The sequence below is a fragment of the Octopus bimaculoides genome, chromosome 5 (assembly GCF_046866305.1).
Source record: "Octopus bimaculoides isolate indiv1 chromosome 5, ASM4686630v1, whole genome shotgun sequence".
Taxonomy (NCBI): domain Eukaryota; kingdom Metazoa; phylum Mollusca; class Cephalopoda; order Octopoda; family Octopodidae; genus Octopus; species Octopus bimaculoides.
Window position 1 is genome coordinate 54,021,865 of NC_142932.1, and position 5,900 is coordinate 54,027,764.

The 5,900-nt window shown below is 35.2% G+C and overlaps 1 pseudogene; it reads right to left on the reverse strand.

Annotated features, from left to right (window-relative positions):
• Positions 1–2,517: 2,517 nt before the first annotated feature.
• On the reverse strand, positions 2,518–2,880 carry LOC149135550 (histone-lysine N-methyltransferase SETMAR pseudogene; annotated as a pseudogene).
• Between the last annotated feature and the right edge of the window lie 3,020 nt (positions 2,881–5,900).

A 5,900-nucleotide genomic window follows, 5' to 3' on the forward strand; every position in this document is an offset into this window, starting at 1 on the left:
CGGTAAATACATATACTATTTAACTAAAAACCAAAATCGCATTACTTAGACTGTAACTTACAGTATCATACGTTAACACCAGACAACGTTATATATGCTTATTTTTTTAAACTTTCATCAGTGTAAATACAATGTTTGTGAACATGGTAATCTGGATCACTTTCACTTGCCTACATAAATGCTTTCCCGCATGTCGTCGTAATACTGTAAAAGCTTCTTTAAAATATATCTTTGTGGAAAGAAACTACTATCAAACTTATATAACTGAAGCCGGCAAATTTTCTTTACCGAAGGCCCAAATTTAGCTAGATGTTGTAAAAATTATTTATTGACAAATGTATGATAATTAACACATGGAAATATTTACAAAATCTTCATTCATTTTACAAAGACGCAATGTTTTTAGACGAATTAAACTCAGGTTAGTTATATATTTCTACATATATGTACATACATTTAAGTTTGCTGATTGGTAACAATTTTAAAAATTTGTAACCTGTCCTTATACAACTTTCCTACTTAATATGTCTACATTACTTTTACATGCAACATATACACTATACGGCTATGTATTTCAATACAGAGCAAGTATATGCTTTCTACCTTATAAACTTATACAATGCTATTTTACTACTTCCTTATGGTCGACTCAGTGTTTAACTTGCTGAATATTTCTAACCTTATTAACTATTTTACACTGTACACACCTGCAAAATATTATTCTAATTATACGATTTTATTGATCTAAATATATACCTCTGGAAGTGTTTATAGGTTTCAACACGTTTAATTTAGTTAAGTATTACTTAAGCTCGGTTTTTTCACACTTATATACATTCTTTACTCTAATCCAAAATTTTCCTAGATTAATTGTTTCATCTCACATTAATACAAGCTATGGGGATTAATTTTATTTCGTTCCCTATGTCAACTTAGTTTGAGCTATCTCAATATTTCATAATTTACATATTCATTCACATTTATTAAGCATCGTCCATTATTATTCCTTCATTATTTGTCCTACTGTGAGAAGTCTTTAATTCAACTACACTCCACTTTTCCAGGAGGCTACGGCTTATCCCGATAGTTTTGAAATGCAGGTTCTGATTCGTTTAATCAAAAATTTATATATTTACAGCTTCAGTACAGATTGTCATAATGGGACTTAGATTTTCAGTATACGGCTATATAACTACTGTAATTGTTGAACACCGTCTCTTTTATTTTAGCTTACATTAACTTAGTGGAGGCGCAATGGCCCAGTGGTTAGGGCAGCGGACTCGTGGTCATAGGATCGCGGTTTCGATTCCCAGACCGGGTGTTGTGAGTGTATATTGAGCGAAAACACCTAAAAGTTCTACGAGGCTCTGGCAGGGGATGGTGGCGAACCATGCTGTACTCTTCCACCACAACTTTCTCTCACTCTTACTTCCTATTTCTGTTGTGCCTATAATTCAAAGGGTCAGACTTGTCACACTGTGTCACGCTGACTCTCCCCGAGAACTACGTTAAGGGTACACGTGTCTGTGGAGTGCTCAGCCACTTGCACGTTAATTTCACGAGCAGGCTGTTCCGTTGAACGGATCAACTGGAACCCTCGACGTCGTACGCGACGGAGTGCGAACAAAAACAACATTAACTTAATGTTTTTTCCTACAGTAAAATGTATTTACAATCAACTAATTTCCTTTGCAACTTTTTATTGTTGCATATATGTGTCCCTTGTAAATACCTACAGCACTTTATTAATTTAAACTATTCTTGATTTGGTGTCACAAATTTATTCCTTCATATTTTCATTTACCCATTTCACATCAGCTTTTATTACATTACTGTCAAATGTATTTAGTTTCAAATTTCCCATTATCAACAAAACTTCAATTCTTTAACAACGGAAGATAATCTTACACCTTTCAAAATTTTTTATGTAGTTTTCACAAATCCGTCAATTCTACTGGACTAGAAATATCACCTTCATAATTTTCCAGCATACAATTTCATGTTAAATGACTCAGTACTTCTCTTTCCATAAGTAGTATGTAGACATCCTGTCAAGTAACGATCATATTTATGATCCAATAAGTTCTACATCCTTCTGTACGCGTACTTCTCGCAATTATTTATAAATCGTTAATTTCACTTCCACCATTTGGGTCATTTCATTAGGAACTAAGAGTTTGCAATATGCAGGCAATCATTTACCTAAAGCTATGGGTGAAGTTTTGAAATTTTATTGCAGGTAAAGCAGATTTATGGATTAAATATTCCAAGTGCACACGCACGCACACACACACACACACACACACACACACACACACACACACATGTCCATATATATTATCTGTATGTGCGTGTACATATATAAATGTATGTGTGTATACTGAAGAAGCGAAAGAGAGAGATAGGGATGTAGTACACGCACACACACTCATGTATGGATTATGAGGCTGAATAAAAAAATAAGCAACGTTTTGAAACACGAAATTCAACACGATATATTTCACCAATGTGGTAATTTTATTCATGAAAGTAAGCACCATTACAATGAACACATTTTCGCCAACTAGTTAGGAGTTTGTTTATTTCGGTAACATAAAAATCTGGAGTCATGTAGCTGATGAACTTTTTGAACGCACTTTTAGCATCGGATTCGTTTTTGAACTCCTTCGATCGCAGGAAACCTTCAAGGTACTTGAAAAAGTGGTGGTCGGTAGGAGAAAGTTCTGGGGAATAAGCTGGTTGGGAAAGACCTTTGTAGCCAAGATCCCCCAATTTCTGGAAAGTCATTAGTGAAAATTGTGGTCGGGCATTGTCATGAAGAATGATTGGCTCTCTGCTGTTGACCAGTCTGAGACGGAGGGGTAGCAGCTCTTCATTCATGTTGGCAGTTTTATGGCAATATGTTTCTGTAGTAATGGCTTTTCCGGGTTTTAAGAAGTTATAGTGGATGAGTCCAGCAGTACACCACTGAACAGTCACCATACCCTTCTGTTTGATCAGCCCAGGTTAAGGGAAGTTTTTCTGTGCTTCCTTTTTGGTCCAACCGCTGCGAACAATCTTTTTTTTTATTGTACTGAATACATTTTTCATTGCAAGTTAAAATACGGTTGAGAAATGGATCGATCTGTTTATGGAGAAGTGACGAGCAAATTTCATATCTGCGCATGTTTTGATTTTCATTCGAATCGTGTGGTAACCATTTGTTGAGCTTTTTTTGATTTTTCGACCGCATACAGATGGTTGCAGGCTGTTTTCTGGCTAACCTGAAGTTCTTTTGCCAGTTCTGAAGTGGTTTTACGTGGATGTTTCTCAATGGCAAACTTTAATTGACAGTCATCGTTGAGAGAGGTGCGTCACTACACACACGATCTTGAAGGCTCAGCTCTCCACTACGAAATTGTTTAAACCATTTTCAAGCTGACCACTCACTTGCTATTTCCTCACCGAACGTTTTGTTGATATCGCGAGCAGTTTCTGCTCCTTTGCGCCTTTTTTAAAGTTGAATAGCAAAATTGCTCGTATATCGCGCTTTGAGAGTTCCATTTCAAATGATTGTAACAACGGTGAAAAAAATATCAGTGTTAATTTATTAATGCATTTGCGCAAGTTTATGTGAGTATTATCAGACAATCTCAAAAAAAAAAAATGTTGAAAAAAATTTCAAAGCTCAGCAAAAATCCGGTACAAATTCTTCATGGTTCAAATATATACTTGCATGCATACCTATACACATACCGAAAATCAATGGAAAAGTAGATTGCAATTTGCAAAATGTGATATTATTAATTATGGATAAAACGGTTCCTCATTTCCTATATGTAGGTATCGTACGATATACCGACTTTTTGGAAGTCAAGAGGTAATTCAAATACCCTTAAAAAATAATCTATTCTGTGAACTAAATACCTGTAGTAGCGAAATGAAAAAGTCATATTTAACGTGAAGCAACTCCTTACATGCATCAATATAAATTTAGTCAGATAACTATATAAAATAGAATTTACGTGCACCCAGTTGCAAATTAGCACATTTCTTAAAATATTGTATTTAACTATAAAATACAAGTAGTGGAAGGGAATTTGATATCGCTGCTACAATTAGGCACTTTCTTCAAGCGTACACACACACTCACATGCACACATACACGCACACACACACACACACACACACACACACACACACACACACACACACACAAACTATTATATATATATGCATATCTATACAAAGGCACGCACATGTATTTATATAAAGAAAAAATATGAAATTTCATCTGTACTTTGGAAAGAAATATATATTGGCTTTAATATCGGGTGTAAGATCGTCGAAAGATATACATGATAATGTAACTAGATAAAATGATGCTAATTATGTGCCACAGAAAAAAATCGAGCAAAACATCTTACCACAAATTATATCAATTCATGAGTTCAAGATAAGTGATGTCTAAGGAATGCCGATTATTTGATAAGTACTTTTAACTATAAGACAAAATCATAGTGCAGCTAGATTAATTTGGCTGGCATAAATCTCAAATAATCTATAAAAGCTCCAAGATTCGTATAGTGCCGAATAAACGATGATTTTAGCAGCTCTTTAAACCTACTCATATATTACTGTGTTATTATCTTAATAACCTTTATGATTTTTCTTACTCCTGATTAAATTATTTCGTTGTTTATTTTCCTATAGTAAAGCGGTCTTTGCCACTGTTGTAACTGTCTTTTTAAGACGGTTGTCGCTCTGAACGTTATTATTATATTCCGAAGTCGTCGATGGAATGTTTTTATCTAGTACTGAACGACCCCCAGTCGTACACTGTTATTATCCTTAAACGGTTGGATCGTTGTAACGTCCACTCACTCTCACAGAATATTTACTATATCAGCACAGACACGACTATCAACCCAGTCTACACATACTTTCGACCTTCGACCTTCCGTCGACCGGCTACTGGTCTATTTATAGTGTCTGTCTACTACTAACCCGTTTCAAACATTTCCACATATGCAGTTGCTGTTCTAAACTACATATGCTTAAATAACTTGTAATTAACGAGATGCAACGTGGTCAGACTCATACAAAGTCTTTGTTTGTAAGATTTCAATATGCAATGCATCAATACTTAAGTCTTGAATATGTGTGTGGGTTTGTGTGCATGTATTTGTGCGTGTATGTGCGTGTGTGTGCCTGTGTGTGAGTGTAACTTGTGAGGTCTACCATGAGTGATTTTGGTATCATGGAATTCTGTACAACCTCTTTCATGGTTGAGTCGTCCGCAACTAAACAGGGAACCATCACTAGGCTTGCCTGGTGAAGAGGGCTACTAGAAACTCAGCAGGACTAAAGACAAGATGTCAAAAGAACAGATAAATGTAGTGTAGGTTCAACGACTATTTAGCAATAGCACAGGCCCTCAGAAATTGAGTGTTGAAACTCCAATGGGAGCGAGACAGTACTTCCGTTTTTTAGAATAGAATATATCCCCAAGAATAGCACTTCTTTGCAGCAGCCAATGGTTTAATGTGAGATATCTAGCTTTAAGAAGTATTATATAAGAATGTTTAAGCAACTTATGAAAGAAATTGATACGGTGGATAAACCTAGATTTAGAGAATTCTGGAAGAAATTCAATATAAATGATGTTGTGTATAATATAACCGAGTCATGTGATAAAACGAAGCCTTCATGGAAAAGTATATGACCAGATTATATGCCTGACATTACAAGTCCTCAAACTGAAAGTCTATATCAAATTCGGAAATATATTGTGACACCCGAAAAAAAATGTAGGATATGAAAAGGACATAGATTATGATGAGATTGTATTGTTAGTATTTCAGATAAAAGTTTACCTACAAAAGAGCTGATGCTGCAAAGAAAATAACACGCTGAGAGTA